Here is a 21,036-nt window from a genome sequence, read left to right on the forward strand (position 1 = left end):
CATCCCCGGGGAGGAGGGCGGGTTGTGAGAATATATGCCTGCTGTCCCTGGATAACACCTGTTACGGTAAGTAACTGTGCTTTATCCCAGGACAAGCAGGCATGATATTCTCACATGTGGGTGACCTCCAAGCCAACCAAAAAAGGGCAGGTGGGAGGATGGCAATTTAGGAAAATAGGTTACGTAACACCGACTGGCCAAACCGGCCGTCGCTTCTGGACAAAGTGTCCAGACAGTAGTGGGAGGTGAACGTATGAACCGAAGACCAAGTGGCAGCTTTACATATGTCCTCCACAGGAGTAGACCGGAGGAAAGCAACAGAAGCTGCCATAGCCCTGACCTTATGCCCCGTGACTCGACCATGGAGCGTGAGACCAGCCTGAGCGTAGCAAAAAGAAATACAAGCAGCTAGCCAATTGGACAAGGTGCGCTTGGAAATAGGATGTCCCAGCCTATTAGGATCAAAGGACAAAAATAATTGAGGAACCTTCCGATAAGACTTGGTACGTTGGAGATAAAAAGCCAACGCCCTCTTACAGTCCAGCGTGTGAAGTGCCGCCTCACCAGGATGGGAGTGGGGCTTCGGGAAGAACACCGGAAGGACAATAGACTGATTGAGGTGGAAATCAGACACAACCTTAGGTAGAAATTTGGGATGGGTGCGAAGAACCACCTTGTCATGATGGAACACAGTAAAGGGCGGGTCCGCAACCAAAGCCTGAAGCTCACTAATTCAACGAGCAGACGTGAGCGCAAGTAAAAAGATCACTTTCCAAGTGAGAAACTTAGGAAGAGACTTGTCCATTGGCTCAAAGGGAGGTTTCATCAACTGAGCCAAGACCACATTCAGATCCCAAACTACGGGAGGAGGTTTTATAGGAGGATTAACATTAACTAAACCCTTCATGAAACGAACCACCAGAGGATGAAGAGAGAGAGAACGACCCTCTAGATGCCGATGGAAAGCAGCAATAGCACTAAGATGCACCCGGATGGAAGTTGTCTTCAGCCCAGACTTGGACAAATGCAGCAAATATTCCAGAACCGAGGACACCGGAACCAAACTCGGGTCCAGATGGTGCGAGGCACACCAGGATGAAAATCTGGTCCACTTCTGGGAATAACAAAGCCGAGTCGAGGCCTTGCGCGAGGCTTCCAACACCTCCCTGACCGCCGAAGTCAGGGGAAAAGGAACCAAGCCGTCAGATGTAATGACTGAAGATTGGGATGTAACAGCGAACCCTGACTCTGAGACAGCAGAGAGGGAACAACTGGCAGAAGTAGAGGCTGCCTGGCACTGAGTTGAAGGAGCAGGGAAAACCAGTGCTGACGAGGCCAACGTGGCGCTATGAGAATCATAGTGGCTCTGGAGGACTTGAGATGAACCAATGTCCTCATTATCAGAGGAAAAGGAGGAAACCCATAAAGGAATCTCTCTCCCCAGTCGAGAAGGAAGGCATCTGCCTCGAGACGGTCCTGGGCGTACATCCGGGAACAATAGAGGGGCAGTTTGCGAGTCTCCGGGGAAGCAAAGAGATCCACCTGAGGGGTCCCCCAGCGGTCGAAGGCCTCGCGTAGGACTCGGGAGTTTAGTGACCACTCCGAAGCCTGCTGCAGTTGCTCGATGGCTCCGGACAGCTCCGAGGTAATCAACGCTCGGAGCAAGTCTTGAAAGGCCGGGATCCCCATCATGGCCGGTAGGTCCGAGGCCGGGGGGTGCTCCCTAGAGGGCGACCTCAGTCTCGAGTATTCCCTCGGGGCACTAGATTTGCCAACCTTGGGCTGAGCCGAGGCCGACCCACCCGCTGTCGAAGAGCCCGAGGATGGCTTCTTCGCCGAACCCGGAGCTGAGGAGGGAAGCGGGGACTTACCCGAGGAAGGCTTAGTCGGAGCAGCAGGCTTCGATGAAGTCGAGGGACGCGGCGAGGATCCCGAGGCCGAGGTCGAGGCCGAAGCCAAGGCCTTCCCTGCCGCGGGGTCTGCAGAGAAGAGCTCCGCCATCCGGGCACGGCGTCGGCGGAGCGCTCTGGACTGAAAAGTGGAGCACCTCTCACAGGAGTCAGTAGGGTGCTCCGGACCCAAGCAAATCAAGCACCACCGGTGCGGATCGGTAATTGACAGCAACCGATCACACCGGGTGCATTTCTTAAAGCCCGTCAAGGGACGGGACATGAAAAAGAAAAGGGGCCGGGAACGAACGACGTCCCGCGGCCGCGACTCCCGGGAGCCCCCGAAGCCGAACGGAAGAAATAAAACTTTTTTTTTTTTTGACGATAAACGACATGACTAAGAAGGAAAACAACAAATAAAGCACAGCGACCGAGCAAAACAACCCAGACGCGGTGTCAGAAGGCAGAAAAACAGGAGCTCAATTTCCACAGGGCTTCTGGCTCCGCGGAAAAAAACTGAACTGAGGACCACGAGGTGGGGATGCGCCCTCTAGTGGGCAAGAAGGCATGCACATGCGTGGTGCAGTGTAGCAGACTTGAAACTTCAATCAAGTTTGCTTGAAAAGCTGTCCGCGCTGGGGCTCCGTAGATGACGTCACCCACATGTGAGAATATCATGCCTGCTTGTCCTGGGATAACGGTACCACCACCCACATCACCTAAAACGTTCGTGAAGCCTTGGGTAGGCGAAATGGCATGTGCCAAAACCGAAAGCGCCGCTCCAAGAGAGGCAGGCAAACCAAGTGCCAGTTCGGAGTCCATAGAGAAAATGTAAATATACTCCCAGGTTGTCTGCAGAAATGTGTAACCCCGAGAAACTAATTCAGCAGAATGGGATCCAGCCTGCCCAATGCCCCCGTCTTGGGCACCATGCAGTAAGTGGAACAACGTCCCTTAGTTCCCGAAGAACTACAAGAACTGTCCTGAGGACCAGTAACACTGAAAAGGGAAACACAAAACATAGAAACTCCAAGAACGAACTGGAAACCTGAGGAGGATGCAAAGATGCAAGCATCCTGAAAAATCTTCACAGCCCCCTGACCTGACATTATAGCGTCTTCTCCCTCATGAGAAAGCCTGAAGAGTCATTGGAAGAAGTCAAGATCCCCTCAGAATGAAGTGCAGAAGGTCAGGGAATGGCAGGATGAGACTGTAGGATCTGCAAGAAGATTCTCCTAGGAAAAATCAAGTTTCACAATGTAAAGAGGAATATACTGGAACCATGAAAACAGTACTAACCCCATGCAACATGAGCGAAATACGTATGTCCTTTAAAGTGAATACGTACTAGACTCAATCAAGATGTTGCATCTACTGCCCTGTGGAAAACAACAGCATCCTTACAGGTATCAGACAAAGCTCACATCGCTAATGAAAGCTTCAGGGATGAGGCTAACAGCCACATAGCGCGTGATCCTCCGCGGGTTTGATAGAATAGGTAACTAGCTCCTGGTTAAAAGGAGCTGTACAGCCCTTCCTGTCTGGTCAGGGGGCCCGTCTAGCATGTGCCATGAGAAAATGGTGACAGGAGAAACCAGCGTGATAAGCATGGAAATCTGAAGTCCAGGCCCCCTCAGAAATAGAGAAAGAGAGTCCTGGCCGCAGGAAGATGCGCAGTGTCATTATGTCTATAGAGACAGCCCGAACTTGGAAACTGTTTGTACTACCTTTAGGCAGATATATCCTGTGCCACTACTAGACACATGCCCAAATAAGGACAGTTACCAACAGACAAAGGCTCAATCTGCAGGGACCCCAAGAGAGACAATGAGATACCTGTGTGAAATACAGGGCACTATCTTACTGCTGACCTCACCGTGCTGTGAGTTGCCTTATGTCGCCCCAGTCCGGAGACAAACCGAGACGGGGTGACCTAGCCCAGGTCAGAGTCTCTCTGGTAAACCCCTTGAGTGCTAACCCCAGAGTCCGATTAAACAAGCAGCTTCCTTCAAGGGAGTACAGCAGGAATACAGACATAGACATATAAATCTGCCCAAGCTTGTCCCAAAGCTGGTGAAACACATACAACTTGTCTGAACTGGAAAGGAGAGAAGCCCCGGCATACCCTGACCAAAGTCAGCTGGAAACAAACTACCGGAACGCTGCAGCTCTCCCGCCATCGCCGGAGACCCAAGCGCACGCCTGATTCTCGCTGACACGTGGTCGCTGCATCAATGCTCCTAGAAACAGTCGGATTCGAGCCCCGCAAAATTTACCCTGACGCGGCTTGCATAGAAAGAAAATCAGACTCGGGGAATAACCAGAAGAACGGCCCACAGCGCCGGAAAAAACATGTCCCATCTCATGTGCGCTGCAATAAACCGGCACCTGCACAATCAGCTGCACATGGCCGTGACAAACACCGATGAAAGAGAGCCTCAGAATAAACAGGACTACTGCTACACTGAAACCCAACAATGAGAACAAGTACGAGCATGAAATCGCATCGCTACTGCCGCGCTGTAACCAACAAGGAAACCAAGCGCGTGCATGCAAAGGGCAGGAAGTCCCGGCTCCCTCCACGGATTTCTAGTCATAAAACTTAGCCTCAATAAAATATCCATACCTTAAATGTACGATGACCGAACCCACAGTACTAAGACTCCCAAACAGAACCTGAAGTTCAAACAACCGTAAAAGCCAGACATACTCACAAGCTTGTTGTTAGGGCCGGTTGAAGCCAGTTTGCAGCAAAAGCATGGCAGAATGTAGCAACTGTGGTCTGTTTTTTTTTTGTTTTTTTTTACAGAGAAGGGAAAGAAGAAATAAATTGAGACCCAGTCAGACCCTCTAGCAATGGAGGGAGGGTGAGGCAGGGACCTGGGGGGGGCCCAGGTGTAACCCCTAAAGCCGGCACCGTTCAGCCGGACACCCCTGTCTCACTGAAGAGAAAATCTCAACAGGAGAAATAGCATTGCCAGCTCACTGAAGAGAAACCTCAACAGGAGAAAATAAAGTTCCAGTCACAGCCAGAATTCAGGAGCTAGTTGAATAGCGACCTTTTCCTGCTGGGAGATAGAGAATACTGGATAAACAGGAGGAGTGCCAGCCAATAGGACCACCTATTAATCAGCTTCTCTATCTCCGCCTGCTGGTAGATGTGAGCTATGCCATTGGTCTCTGGATTCATTTGCTGCTGTTGCTAGGGAAATGTGGAATAACTAATCAATCCGAAAGAACAACTCTTCATGGAAATTAGCAGAGAACGCGCTGGATATACCAAAAGCAATAAGTCTCCATGAAGGAACCACGCAGATGACTTTATATTGACTGTATTGTCTGTTTTAGCCCTGATTTGGTTGTATGGTTGTGTATTGTTTTGGAAAATTCAATAAAATAAATATATTTTTTTTAAAAAGAGATTTTTCATATAGCTGAGAAAAAGTCACTTGTGGATTCCAAAAATCACACTTGGAGTTTAAACATGGCAAGATCCACTTAATGTTTTATAACATCTCTTAACAGCTGCAAGAACTACTTTATATACAAACTTTACTGCAGGCATGTACAATTAAACCATGTAGAAAATGTTCGCTTGCATATGCAACTGCCATGAAAGAAAACTTTCAAAGTTATGGAGGATTTTCTACAAAAAACTGGCTTTGACCAGTCAATGAATAGGTTGTGCAGCAATTCAGCCAGCAGATTGTTTGCTACCCTAAATATGAAGATGCCCTCTAACTCCCTAATATAGATCTCCTGAACAGAACCTGTGGTCTGAACTCTGGAAATGTAGCTTCAGTTCCACTTGTAGTATGGATGCTCTCAGATACCAATGGTTGGTACAAATCATCACTATTAGCAGAAAGAGTCCATTGCACAAGAGACCAAGTTTCATGATATAGGAGACTGGCATGAAGCGAAAAGCACAAAACACAACCACACACATATGCCCGGCACCCAAGTAGAGAGTCAATGGCAGAATATAATCTAGGCGAGTGTGTGTGGTAGAACAGTTAAAGCTAAAGCATCAGTCTTTGGATTCTTGACCAGAAATAGCTAAAAAGAAAAAAAAAAAAAAAAAATTAAATTGAATCAGGTGGGGCAGACTGGATGGACCATTCGGCTCTTTATCTGCCGTCATCTACTATGTTATGTTATGTTACTCTGAGGCCGACAGTTCAAATCTCACACTGTTCCTTGTGACCCTGGGCAAGTCACTTAATCCCCCATTGCCCCAGGTACATTAGCTAGATAGTGAGCCCACCGGGACAGACAGAGAAAAATGCTTGAGAACCTGAATGTAAAAAACTACTTAGGCTATAAGTGGTATATAAAATAAATAAATAATCTTAGCAATAATGGGACATTCTGCCAATGAAAGGCAGGGTTCAAACTCCAAAAGGTACACTGTTGACCACAGGAACCCACAACCTGAATACAATCACTAAAGACCTCTTTTACTAAGACGCAGTAGTGATGCTGCCGTGGTAAATGCATCGAAACACATAGGAACTGAATGGGCTTCAGTGTAATTACTGCAGCAGCATTGCTACCACAGCTTTGTAAAGAGGCCCTAAAAGATATAGAACCAACACCATATTTTTAAAAGCATAATATGAAAGTGATTTTCATACTAGTCAAAGTTAGTTTTTATTTAATTAAATTAGTCTCTCTCTCTCTCTACTTTAACCAATTTAACAAAATGCAGTGCCATAGGTCCATGCTGCCAAATGAATATTTTAATAAGTTTTTAAATGGACATCTTTCAGTCCACTAAACTGTTTTAACATCTAAAAAAACAAACATATGTGAAACAGATATCACAACCTAAACTAACCCCCCTTTTATCAAGCTGTGCTAGAGTTTTTTTAGCACAGGTTGGTGAGTTGAATGTTCCGACACACTTAGGAATTCTATTTACCGCACCAGCTCACAGTAAAAACCTCTAGTGCAGCTTGATAAAAGGGGCCCTAAGAGAATATATTCACAAATCATTCACCTAAAAGATTCTATACATCAAACTAAAATTAACTACAGTAGTAACAATGGCTTTGAGACTGCAGTGTTTACAAATATGTAACACAATAAACATTGACATCTTAACAGTTCCAATGCACCGCATCATGTACTCAAGAATAGAGGGGAAAAGGGAAGGTCAAAAAAGGCAAACCACAACAAAAAATTTAATTTTTTTCCTTGGCTCCTGCTCACAAAATAATTATTTTATTCTTTTGAATTTCTGTCACCTAACAAGCAGCTCTACTTTGCTGTCAGTTTTAATGTCACTAAAGAGCATTTTTCTCATACATCTGAAAGTACCAGCAGTTCGGATTGTTCTTTTGATAAGAAAAGCCAGTTCAGAAACTTTTAGGAAACTTCTGAATGCATGTGTGTCAAATCATGGAACAGAGATGGCGTCAAACATGAAGCTACCATTAATAGACTAAAGCTCTGACAAAGTTCTCCAAATATCTCAGAATCTTTATCAATGCTCTATCATGAAGAAATATTTCTCTCTCACTAATTTAATTACTAGCTTCATCAGGAGGCACACTATTTTGTAGGTGGCAATATTGTGTACTACAATGCAGATGACCTCAGATTGGATTCCCAAGCTGGGCAGGGCCATTGTGGAAGCAGAGGGAGGGGGTTTCCACCACCACTGAATGGAAACACTTAGGGGTCCTTTTATCAAGCTGCGGTAGGGGTTTAATGCGTGTTAAACCGCCTGCTGCGCTAGCCGCTAATGCCTGCATTGAGCAGGCGTTAGTTTTTTAGCCAGCCGCAGGGGTTAGCGCATGAAATGTCCGACGCGCTAACCCCACTAGCGCGGCTTGATAAAAGGATCCCTTTGGCCCCCTTTTACTAAGGTGTGCTAGCTGTCTTAGCACACGCTAAACGTTAACACATCCATAGACTTATAATGGACGCATTAGCGTTTAGCGCATGCTAAAACGGCTAGCACACCTTAGTAAAAAAAAACCCTTAATCACCATATTCAGATTTCGGAGTCCACTTTAGCTGTGCTCCAAATGGCATCACTGATACCTCTAACCAAGGGTTATCCCAAAGAGCTGCAAATGAAGGATCTTGGCACCAAAGATGCAGGAGGAACCTGACAAGACCAAAAAAGTGTTTAAATTCATAATTCTATTTCTTGAGTTCACAGATCCTACCAAAAAGGGGAAGAAGCAGATAGTGTACAAACAAATAAACTGGAAGAATAGAAAAAACATCTACACATTGAAGGTATCTAATATAATAAAACGGTAAGCCGCGCATGCGCACTTCCTATGCGTGCGCCAGTTTTCCGTGAGCTGTAGCGACCCATTGGAAGTGCGCATGTGCGGCGTACGGTTCTATTTTTCGGTCTGGCCTGCTCCCTGCCGTATTGCATTTTTTAGTTGAAAGACGCAGCGGTGCTCCTCTCACGATCCCCGCCTGCGTCAGACTTCCGACGCAGGTGGGGATCATGAGAGGCAGGATCGCGGCAGAGGAAACAGCTTTGGAAGCCGATGGCAACCTGCAAGGATCGCTAAAGTACTGGTGATCCTCTCTGCAGACTGCTCCGCTGCTGGAATTAGGTAAATAGACACCAGCGGAAGGCCAGCAGGAAAGCCGGACACCAGCACTTCCCGACTGACTCTCCCCCTCACCCTCTAAAGCAGGAGCGGCCGGCCAGCAAGAGGCAGCGCTGCCGCTCCTGCTTTAAGGGGCGAGGGTCAGTCACCGAATCGGGAGGCCAATTTTTTTTGTTTTTAAATTGATTTGAATCATGAATCTGGCAGCACTACTCTATAGACCATTCTGGCAACATTTTATTTGGGGTGCTGCAATGAGACTGAATGAGAAGTAGTTATTCTATAAGTGGGTTGTGAAGTGGGGGCACGAGGTATGCATGTTACGGACTGTGTATGTGTTTTTGGATAGAGAAGTAATAGGGAAGGAGGTTTTTTTTCTTTACAACAGAGAGGACGGCGGGGTTCTCTTTGGGTTTTCTGTGAATATAAGAAAGAAGAAAAATGTTATATTTTTCTTCTATTGTAACTTGCCCCCAGTTGGATTTATATGTAGACAGAGGCAAATATGTTAGAAATCTGTTTGCCTTATAAAGATATATAAAAAATTCATTTTTGGACTTAGGAGTTTGAAGTTTCTTGGGTATTTTATAGTACTATTTCCCTGTAAATATGGAGTTAAAATCAAAAGGGAAAATACTGGTACACATTGTCACAAGCTAAGAATAAATTATTTTCCTGGATGCAGGATTTATTGATTCCACAACCAGGCCATGCACTCTTATGCAGGATTACAGTTCTATATCCACTCAAAGTTTCTATGTCACAATGGTGGAACCAGTTTTCTTGCTTCAGTTTCCAGAGTAGATTTTAATGTGGGGAGGGGAGATATGACCATGTTGTTCACATATCAAATTTGTAATATTGTATATACTTGAATATAAACCCATCTAAATAAAAACCAAGGTAGCCATTCCCCCCCCAAAAAATGTTGACTCAAAATATAAACCAAAACTTTCAGAAGTCTCACAAGGTTACTATGGGAACTTTCATCAGTCATTCTGAATGGCTTATGGTAGGCTCAGGGAGAGGCCTACAATGGGTCCGAGAGGGAGAGACTCAAATATAAACCAAGACCCCCCATTTCTCGATTTTAAGAAAAGATGGGATGAACATGTGGGTTCACTTCGAGGAAGTGCTTAAGGGGGAGGGTTCTTGAGTGGGCAGACTTGTTGGGCCGACGGCCCTTTTCTGCCGTCATATTCTATGTTTCTATATTTTATTGGGCTAAAAATCTAGGTTTATATTCAAGTATATATAGCAATTTGTTTGTGCACTCATTTTGCACTCAAATGTATAGTCCTGAAATTCTGTGAACTGCATTAAAACAGTGCTACTAATAGTTATGTCATCTCCTTCATGTTCTGGCACAGTGTATACTAGATTTGAATTTGTATGACTACTTAATTGGAGGTGGACATGCTACACAGAAGCAGCAGTGTGTGAAATAACTATACAACCAAGAAGCATTAATCCCTCTGCAAGCATATAGATTCTGACATCTTGACAGGTAAGTTGAATACTGTGAACAATACTTGGAGCCAATATGTGGTTATAACCAAGACTACATCATGTTTGGCTGCCTATATGGTTGGCATGGTGGAGATTTGACAACCAGTGTATGAGCATGGGTGACTAGGGCCCAGAGTGGCGGGAGAAGCTCTGGCTACCTTGTTGGGCAAACTAGATAGACCGTATGGGCCTTATCTGCTGTCATTTACTGTGTTATACCCTCTGCAATCAAAATAAGATTCTGACAACTGATAATACAAACAAAAGGGATTTTACATGTACCAAATTAAATATTTCAAGTTTTAGACCACTGTTACAATATTAACAAAATTGCTTTCCTTTACCTGGTGCAGGCTGTTGAGTTTCTCCCATTCGGTGCCAATGAACAGGGGTAAATCTTACTAAAAGATGAGGTGAACTGTTGGTTCCTAGTGGTCTGAATGCAACTACCCTGGTTACACAGACCAATACTTAAATTATAATTCCTGCAATTCCTTCCTCCAAGAGATAAAGAAAGGCCAATGAACTAAAATGCCCACATTTTTTTTATTTCTAGATATATACAAGGCCGTGACTGACATTTGCTCAGGGGAAAAAAAAAAAAAACGGAGATGATTTGAAAGCTTTACTCCTGATACAAGATTAGTGAGACAGAACATTTGTGCTATTGCTTATGTCCTATTTTTAACATTTTCCCCCTATGCCAGGGAGAGATATAAGTCAACATAAAATGTAGCTCATTTTAGCTATTGCAAATTCAATTAATTTGAACTACTTAAAGAGAAAGGTAATCACTTATCTGCAGCTCTTAGTACTATTGTAGTCTTAGGACTACAGGATGTGGAGCACAGCTGCAAGGGATGCATTTTTCAGTGCCAAAGTATAAGAGAAAAGCTTTGTAAAGCATAGAGGTAGTAACGTATAGTAAAATAAAGAAATAGCTTCTTTTTAACTTGACTATACATACAATACAAAAATGAAGACTCTTCAGACTCAGTTGCAACACTCATTCATTCCCTCGCCCCAAGAGTCTATGCAAGCATAATATAGCGTTTCACTGAGAAATCTTCATACAAATAGTCTTTCCCTTCTTCATGTTAAAAGCTTGTGTTAGCTCAGAGTTTATGAAGCTATTAAGCTAATAGTGAACTTTTCTACAGCGGATTGAGCAGCATTTAACAAAGCATTTTCTTACCACTTTCCTTTAAAAAGGTGGTACAGCAAAAATAAGGCAAAATCATAACCCTTAAGCAGTATGCAAATTAACCCTCCACTAGAGGACTACTTTCAACCCAAAATCAAAATACTGTTATCAAACATTAAAATGCACACAGTATGGCTTTCCTCTAATCCCAGAAAACAGCAGCAAAAGCTTGAAAAAAAAAATATGTACCAGTGATAAATGTACTATGTCCATTTAAAAAAACAAAAGGAGGACCCCCCCCCCCAAGTTAGTTATTCCCATAGCTGATACACTAGGGCAGGCTGCAGTTCAACATAGCTGACCCAAAATTTGGATGTGATAATTGATTAGGTTTTCTGAATCTAGGTGAGGTTCTTTCTTTCCCAGATAGTTATTTTTAGAAGGTACTAAAAACATTACATGAGCTTTAACTTCTAGTTAATTCAATTTAAGAATACTTAATTCAAAAGTTATCTTCTAAAATTTAGATTCTCACTCAAGTCTCATCACCTAGTGGCAGCAAAAAGGGCGAACAGAATGCTTGGAATGATTAAGAAGGGGATCACGAAAAGATCGGAGAAGGTTATCATGCCGCTGTAACGGGCCATGGTGCGACCCCCCACCTGGAATGCTGCGTCTAGCACTGGTCGCTGTACTTGAAGGACACGGTACTACTCGAAGGGATCCAGAGAAGAGCGACTAAAATGGTTAAGGGGCTGGAGGAGTTGTCGTACAGCGAGAGATTAGAGAAACTGGGCCTCTTCTCCCTTGAAAAGAGGAGACTGAGAAGGGACATGATTTAAACATTAAACATTCAAGGTAATGAAGGGAATAGACTTAGTAGATAAAGACAGGTTGTTCACCCTCTCCAAGGTAGGGAGAACAAGAGGGCACTCTCTAAAGTTAAAAGGGATAGATTCCGTACAAACGTAAGGAAGTTCTTTTTCACCCAAAGTGGTGGAAAACTGGAACGCTCTTCCAGAGGCTGTTGTAGGGAAAACACCCTCCAGGGATTCAAGACAAAGTTAGACAAGTTCCTGCTAGACCAGAACATACACAGGTAAGGCTAGACTCAAGTTAGGGCTCAGGTCCTTGACTTAGGGGCCGCAGCAGGAGCAGACTGCTGAGCACAATGGACCACTGGTCTGACCTAGCAGTGGAATTCTTATGTTCTTATCCTGCCACAGTAGTTGCCAAGACTATCCCCCTCCCTGCCTGGGCCCTACCAACATCACCTCTCATTATCTTCCTTTCTCACTCAGGGCCTTCCAGCCATCCCAGTTTAAACAGTATGAACCACAAAGGAGGCGGCAGAACCAGCAGAAAGCAGAGTGCATTCTCAGGACAGGGAGCTTGGAAGATGGCATTGTGAACACAATAAGGTTAGTTTCCAGGATAGGGGTGAAAAATAATGGAAAAACATTTCTTTCCATGGTGTTCTATTGATGTTTTCCCATTATAACCAAAAATCAGAAGCCTTAAATGTAAATGTACTAATTTGTTCTTATTTTGGGTCCCTGGTGAAAATGCTTTGTACACTTGGCCCAAAAATGGGAACATAGAGCTAGCTATACCCAGTCTCTCGATATAAAAAGAAGAATGAAAAAGTTGTTTCATTTGCATTTACAAGACAGCAGGCACAACTATTTTTGAAGGACCCTGAAGACTTGGTTCATCTCAAAGTACTATTCACATAATCCCCACAAATAACCCTAGAAAGGTGAGTAGCACTCATCTCAAAGTACGGCAAACAATTTTTCTATCACTGACAGATTCAGAGTGTTCTACAACAGCAGTAGCAATCCCTGCCTAAGTTAATTTATCTACTAAAACAAGCTTGATAGCATGCATACACAAACACACAGTGTTAACTGTTCATCCACATATTTGTTGTCAAGAACTTCCCAAGCTAGACTATTAAGTGAAGACCAAGTGGGAGGGTAGAGAGAAGATTGGGTGTTTTAGAGTTGTAAAGTTTTGGATTCCCCCCACCTACATTGAGATACTAGACCACCGGTAATACATTAGCAATTAATACTGCCTCTCAGAAAGGTAGCCTTGACAGCCAGTGTGCAGGAATATCCTATCATCAGCTGTCAGTGCCACCCATATACCATCTCTGTTCATGACTTGCCTGGATCCTGCAACTATCTGTGCTAAACAATTAGCTGCTGGTTTTAGCATGTGGCGGTCATTTGTGTGGGTTCATACTAATGGTTACTGTGCATTAACACCCCCACACTAACTGCTTAATGTATTTGAGTAAATGGGTCCCAAAGTCCTTTGCTTTCCCGCTGTGCCTGCAATATCATTCTTTCCAAATGTAATATATAACCTAAGAGCATGACTGATTTTCTTTCTCCCATTTTTTTTTCTGGTGGGGCAGGGGTTCATTCAAGAAAAGAAAAAGGGAAGGCATAGGGTAATGTCTGTATTGCAGAATTTCAATTCTATTACACTGGTCAACAAGCATTTTGCTACTGGAGTTCTGTCACCTGTACCTTAACAAGGGCCACATGCCGACTCTAAACCTGAAAACAGTTTTCGGCTATCATATCCTGTTTTTAAGTTATGAATCAGTTTGTGTTTATATCATTTTTGTCAATAACACTGAAGACCGTGAAGCGTCTATATTTTACTGTTTCTGTTAACACAATATTGCATTTTAGGACAGCTACTAGTATTTGAATGTTTATACTAAAAAGTGATTATGCTGCTTTTTCCACCTGTGAATTTTTATATTTTGTTTATTTTTGTGTAAGATATTATAATTATTATGAACAGATGAGGCTGGGTTAACCATCTTGATAATTTCTGTTATGTCTGCAGACAATTTACTGCACAAGATCAGCGAAAGAATCTGTCCAGCAGACACCAAAGTGAATAAAAGCATTATTTTGGCTGTAAAGTTGGTGACCAAGATAAAGCGTGTTTGCTATTCTGGATTAACACAATGGCTGAATGGGAAATGGAAGAAGATGCCTTTCGCTGTACCCATGATGTGGCATGAACCAACAAATCACTCAGACTGTTATTTTTGCATGACAAAAATTGCTGGATTCACAAAGAGGAATACATCAAAAATTGTATATCCTGATTGCCTGTCAGCAATTAAACCCGTTCCTCAAGACTCAGAGAATCCAGTTCCAATTCCTCCTTACACATCTGCAGCACAATGTGCTGGAAGTTCAGATGAAGAATGTGCCTCTGCAGCCGTGGAGGAGTTGTATGAGCTTGAAGTGGATGAAAAACAAACAACCTCACTTGCTAACTCTAGAAGATCTTAATGATCTGGTTAGAGACTTGTCACTATCGAGAAAGCAGAATTGTTGGGCTTAAGGCTGAAGCAATGGAATCTTAAGGCAGGACATCAAAATACCTTTTTTTCTGTGATCGTCACACCATTCTGGTTTCCTTTTATCAAATGGAAGGAAACATTTGTTTCTGTACTGATATTAATGGTCTCATGTGTGAACTGGGATATGAACATGTTTCTGACAAATGTAGACTATTCATTGATTCAAGCAAAGCAAGCCTTAAAGCGGTACTTTTACACAATGGAAACCAGAAGCCATCTGTTCCTGTTACTCATGCGGTTGGATTGAAGGAAACGTACGAGTCTATGGAGACACTTTTAAAACTCACACGCTATGCAGATCACCAGTGGAACCTCTGTGGTGATCTCAAAGTTGTGTCACTCCTTCTGGGTCTGCAACTGGGGTATACCAAATATTTGTGCTTCTTATGTCTTTGAAACAGTCGGGATGATGCCAACCACTACAGGCAGAAACAATGGCCAAACCAAAATGAGTCCGTACCTGGCAGATATAATGTGAAGCACCTGCCGTTAGTACATCATGAGAAAATCTATCTTCCAGCACTTTACATAAAACTAGGCCTTCTGAAAAATTTTGTCAAGGTGATGGACAGAATGGCGATGCATTTCAGCACCTAAGAAGTACATTTGGTTTCGAGAAAAGTGAAACCAAAATCAAAGGTGTTTTTGTTGGACCCAAAATCTGTGAACTGATCCTTGATGATGCATTCAAACAGAAGCTGAACACAGCTGAATCAGCAGCAAGGGAAGCATTCATGCTGGTTGTTCAGAATTTTATTGGTAATCAAAAATCTGAGAATTATGCTGAGCTTGTTGAGAACATCAGCTAATGGGTACCAGAATGTCATTTAAAATGCACTTCTTACATTCTCACCTTGACTTCTTCCCACCCAATCTTGGTGATGTCAGCAATGAGCATGGAGAAAGATATCCTCTAGCACCTAGGATGTCTCTTCACAGACTTCTGCACCAGAGAGAAGGGTTAGGAAAGCCATTGTAGTTGGAGATTTGATCACTAGGCATGTAGATAGCTGGGTGGTATACAGGACCCAAGAGACAGGCAGAGCTCCGAAGTTTCAATGTGTGGATGAGGCGTTGGTACAGGGAGGAGGCTTTTAGATGTGTAAGGAATTGGGCAACATTCTAAGAAAGGGAGGGCCTATTCCAGAAAGATGGACTCTACCTTAACCAGGGTGGAATCACGCTGCTGGCTGGATTTAACATGTCATCAGGGATGTGCCAGAGTAAATCAGGGCAGTAGAAGGACCCGAAGCAGCGTGTGAAGACTGCTGCACACCTGCTGGAATCGCAGGGTAGGTAGTCGGTCCGCGGGAAGGGGGGCGGCAAGGACTCTGGGGAGAACGGCAGACACCGGCCCTGTACTAACTCCAGGAAGGGAGGCTTATTGCTGGACAGGGGGAGCAGGAAGAGGTGCTGATGGACCGGGGGGGGGGGGGGGAAATGAAGGGAGGCCCACTGCTGGACAGAGGGAGCAGGAAGAGGTGCTGATGGACAGGGGGGGAGGTAAAATAAAGGGAAAAGGGCTGCTGCTGGATAAGGGGAGCAGTGAAGGGGTGGTGGTGGATACAGGAGAGGTAAAAAGAAGGGAGAATGGCAGGAAAAAGCAGCTAAGGAGACAGAGAGAGAAAGAAATAAAGACAGACACACACATATATTCTAGCACCCGTTATTGTAACGGGCTATAAAGCTAGTTTATTTATAAATGTGAGTATGTATATATGTATGTATGTGTATATATATATATATATATATATATACACACACACACACATATATATATATATATATATATATATATATATACACATACATACACACACACATTTATAAATATACACACACACATTTATAAAGGTGACAAAATTAGGCCCCTTTTATCAAGCTGCGTTAGGGATTTTTTTAAATCACGCCACTACGGTAAAAGCTCCGACGCTCATAGAATTCCTATGAGATTGGAGCTATTACTGAAGCGACCTGCGATAAAAAAACTTAACACAGCTTGATAAAAGGGGGCCACAATTACCACCACCCACCTCTTATGAAGCCACACTAGTATTATTATTATTTTTTTTATTGGTGGTTGTGGCAATAAAGGTTTTGACACTAAAAGGAATTGCTTAACAAATATTTCTGTTCTGTGTTCACGGCTGAAGATCCAGAAGCGGGACCGCAAAAGACAAATGCGAATAGGGATGGTGGAGTGGTAGACTTCAATCGATTTTCAGAGGGTTTTGTTGGTAAGGAACTAGCTAAGTTAAAAGATAGGCAAAGCAATGGGGCCAAATGGTGTACCGTATTTTTCGCTCCATAAGATACACTTTTTCTCCACCCAAAAGTGGGTGGAAATCTCGGTGCATCTTATAAAGCGAAGGTACAAATTTTGTTACCCCCGTACCATTGTAAAACCCACCCCCGTCCTCCCTCATCGTTGCCCCCCCCCCCCTTTTTAACCTGGTGGTCCAGCGTGTATCCTTCTTCCCTCTTATTTCCCAGGGGTAGTGGTCAATGGAGATCGCTCTGAGGAAAGGGATGCTACCAGTGAGGTGGCTCAAGATTCTGTTCTTGGGCCTGTTCTTTTTAACATTTTTATAAGCGATATTGCTGAAGGGCTATCAGGTAAGATTTGCCTCTTTGCAGATGATACCAAAATCTGCAATAGAGTAGACACCCCTGGATGGTATGAATAACATGAAGAAACACCTAGCGAAGCTTGAAGAATGGTCTGAAATTTGACAGCTAAAATTTAGTACTAATAAATGCAAGGTCATTTGGGCTGCAAAAACCCAACGGAACAGTTTTGGAGGTGAAGAACTTATGTGCACGACAGAAGAGCAGGACTTCAGTGTGATTGTGTGTGATGATCTTAAAGTGACCAAACAGGTTCAAAAGGAAAAAGGAGGTATTGATGCCCCTGTATAAGACTCTGGTGAGACCTCATTTAGAGACCATATCTTCAAAAAGATATACAAAGGATGGAGACAGCTCAGAGGAAGACTACTAAAATGGTGCGTAGTCTTCGTCATAAGGCGTATGGGGACAGACCTAAAAGATCTCAATAAGTATACTTTAGAGGAGATATGATAGAGGCGTTTAAATACCTACGTGGCATAAATGCACATGAGTTGTCTCTTTCAACTGAAAGGAAACTCTGGAAAGAGAGGGCATATGATGAAGTGAAGCGGTGATAGGCTCCAGAGTAATTTTAAGGAAATACTTATTTTTACAGAAAGGGTGGCAGATGCGTGGAAGTGTCTCCCGGAAGAGGTGGTGGAGACAGAGACTGTGTTTGAATTCAAGGAGTGGGATAGGCACGTGGGATCTCAGAGAGAGAAAGAGATAATGGTTACTGCAAATGGGCAAACTAGATGGGCCATTTGGCCTTTATCTGCCATCATCAGAGCTTTTACCGACACGGATGGTAATAAAAAAACGCTAACGGGGGGTAGTAGTAATTTAGATGAACTTGTTTGCAAAATCATATAGCTGATAAGCCTGAAAACAGAAAATTAAAAATATTACCTAAATTTATTATGTATGAAGCCATTTTATAAACTACAGATGAAATAATTCCACCTCTCAAACATTTAAATAAATTTGATAAAAAGCCACATAAAAATCTGAACTTTTGTGAGGCTCCTGCAAATTGTATTTTTTTTTTAATCTTATAGGTAAACTTAGCATTGTGTGCCAAGAGGTGGAACCAAGAGGCAAAGTGCAAGGTGGGGCTGGGGGTGTATCCTAAAATCTCCCTCTCAAAAATATGAGCTCCTTGATAGCTCTAACACATTGACCAAAAAGTCTGAAAAAGGAAACAAAGGGCTCCTTTTAAAAAGGTACGCTAGCGTTTTTAGTGCACGCACCGGATTAGCGCACGTGCTACCAGAAAAACTACCGCCTTCTCAAGAGGAGGCGGTAGCGGCTAGCGCACACACTATTCCGCACGTTAAGGACCTAACGCACCTTTGTAAAATGAGCCCAAAGTCCCACTGTGTACAATATATATGTACCCTATCTTTTGTATTCGGCTGACATCATATACGATTTCTGGAAAGTACTATTAAATGTTTATTCTGTTAATCTATTACTATGTTTCAATTTGCCATCTCTTAAGTTTACCTCATTGATTGTACTGATGCTTATATTTGGTCATTTTTACTATTGTTCTCCTATTAAGAAAATTATAAGTTTTATGTAAAGCTGTACATCTTGGGTGAATCACATCATAGAAACAGTTAATTAATGTATGTTTTTATTCTGTCCTTGCAATCTAATTACAGAATACTGTAGAAAGTTATTATAACCCCTGTATTATAAGAGGGGGTGCTGAAAAGTTCTCAGCCCAACCAACTTCCTAAATTGTGAGCATTATTTTGCCATTGTATAAGTACCAAGTTTCAGAAACAAAATTCTCTGTTTTGACTTTGTTTCAGATCATTGAACCACATCCATGTCATTCTCTTCTTGGTTGAGCTGAGACCTTTTCAACACCCCCTTGTACTACTTTTTCTGAGACATGATACAACAAGCAGTTTAAATATCTTGAAAGAAAACAGAAAGTTACACTTCACTTTCTTTTAACCTTAAAATTTTCTTAACATAATATCTGCATTTTTGTTCAATCTTGTTCAGCATTTATACTGTTAGGCAATGCTTGGGGACACTGACCAACTAACGAGTCCATCATCAGTTAGCAGTGCCAGACTCAATCACCCAGGGCAGCTAGCATAATGGTTCAAAGACTAACTTGCATATAAAAACTTATCTATTCTCCTCAGTAAATGTCTTAGATATTTACGATAATCAATGAATGAGATAGCATGGAATCATTACTAGGCTTTCTCAATACAAAAATAAATAATCTTGGATATGGCTTTAATAATATGTTTCACAGTCGTCTGATCACTTCTCCAGCTGCCATTATAGCTTTAATCTTATATTTTATCATAAAATAATCATTCCCCTTTGCTTGCATTTTGACATGATTAAGAGGAGACTAAACAAATAGTGGAAGGGACCAAGGAAAACTTAGAAATATTGAACTGTTTGGCTTTTACTGAAGAATGATTCAGAGAAAGGTCAGCAAATACTGGCAAGGATAAGTGTAATTGGGGGGGGGGGTGCCAAAACCATTTGTGGAAGAGACTACTTGAGTGGAACCAAAAGCTGAAAAAGTGGGTAGGTACACTTCGGTATGTTTGGGCAGATCAGATAGAGAGAGCATTCCACTTTTATTCAGCTAACGCAGTGCTTCTCAATATTTTTGTCGCTGTGACCTCCATGATAGCAGCCAAGTAAAAAGTGTGCGATTCGCCTCCCCCCTCAAGAGCCCACCCAAGTTGGGAAGCTCTTGAGTGAATGCTTTTTTTTTTTTTTTTTTCCCCTGGGGTCGCTCAGGGCTAGTCACATTCAGGCATTTTCTAGGTAGGAAAAAAAAAAACCCAGTAAGGGCAAATTCGTTTTAAAGGCTATTTAGTTATAGACTGAGGCAGTGCAGCAAGGAAGGATAACGAGCAAGTCAGGTGGAGCTGGGGAGTTTAACTGCCAGGCCCCGGGCACTCACTGTTGCGGGGGGTGATTCGCCACACGTTTGCCGCTACAGGTCTGGTCGAAGCTGTTAAAATCCCGCGGCGGTGAGGAGCGGAAATCCTCCAGCAGCCCAGTCGACGCAGCGGTTGAACCCAGAAGCGCACGCGCCCTTAGCAGCCGGGGCCCGGAAGGTGGCCGCCCCCGGTGTCTGCCGCTTAGCCCCCTACCCCTTAACTAAAAAAAAAAAAGACACCGTGACCCTGCAACCTCCACGCATGCGCCTCACGCCGCCCGAGACGAGGAAACCGAGACTACTGACCTGTGACGTCACGGAGTGATACGCCGGCGCGCCCTTTTCCCCCCTGCAGGAACTTCCGGTCGGACGCCACATTGCGGATGGCAAGAAAGGGGTGACTTGGCGGGAGGCCGAGTTGGTGAGAGTAGTTTCAGGTCAATCTTTTTATTTTCTACCACCGCTTCCTCCGGTTGTATTCTGGTACCTGCAAATACTTTGATGTGATTAGCGGTGGACGGAAAAAAGTCAGCAGAATAGAGTGGGACGGGGGGGGGGGGGGCGGGCATGCTTCCTCTTAAAAAAAAAAAAAACACAAAAATCTGACAACCCTATTTCTGTGGTACAAAGTGGTTTACATTTATTATATGCATGTATTTTCTCTGTACCTGGTGAGCTTGCACTCCAAGTTTTTGTACTTGGGGCAATAGAGAATAGGTGATTGCCCAGATTCACAAGGAGCTGAAATAGGACTTGAAACCATTAGGCTGCTCCTACTATGCAGATCTCTTAAGGTATACAATTCTAGGACGAAGATTTTAGACCAGTCCTGCATTTCTGACAACCTCATCCTGATGCATTATGCAACCAGCAGCACTGATTTCAGTGAACAGAATCGGGTACAACAAATATTACCCTGCTTTAGGATGTAAGTTTAAAACCAGGACTGGCCAAAAATTCTTGCTAATTCTAAT

At 43.4% G+C, this 21,036-nt stretch overlaps 1 protein-coding gene across 14 annotated transcripts in view; it reads right to left on the reverse strand.

Annotated features, from left to right (window-relative positions):
- Positions 1 to 21,036, reverse strand: part of EYA3 (EYA transcriptional coactivator and phosphatase 3) — a 243,135-nt gene that overhangs the window by 215,528 nt on the left and 6,571 nt on the right. For 9 of the 14 annotated variants that reach the window (XR_004540320.1, XM_033954470.1, XM_033954463.1 and 6 more), the window contains exon 1: positions 20,084 to 20,306. The exons of 3 other annotated variants lie outside the window; for them this stretch is intronic. The gene's annotated coding sequence lies outside the window, so the exon portion shown is untranslated. Of the gene's footprint in view, positions 1 to 20,083; positions 20,307 to 20,368; positions 20,386 to 21,036 lie in introns of those variants that run through there. 2 more of the 14 variants (XM_033954465.1, XM_033954472.1) reach the window with 2 other exon arrangements.

This window comes from Geotrypetes seraphini, chromosome 8 (assembly GCF_902459505.1).
Source record: "Geotrypetes seraphini chromosome 8, aGeoSer1.1, whole genome shotgun sequence".
NCBI classification, from domain to species: domain Eukaryota; kingdom Metazoa; phylum Chordata; class Amphibia; order Gymnophiona; family Dermophiidae; genus Geotrypetes; species Geotrypetes seraphini.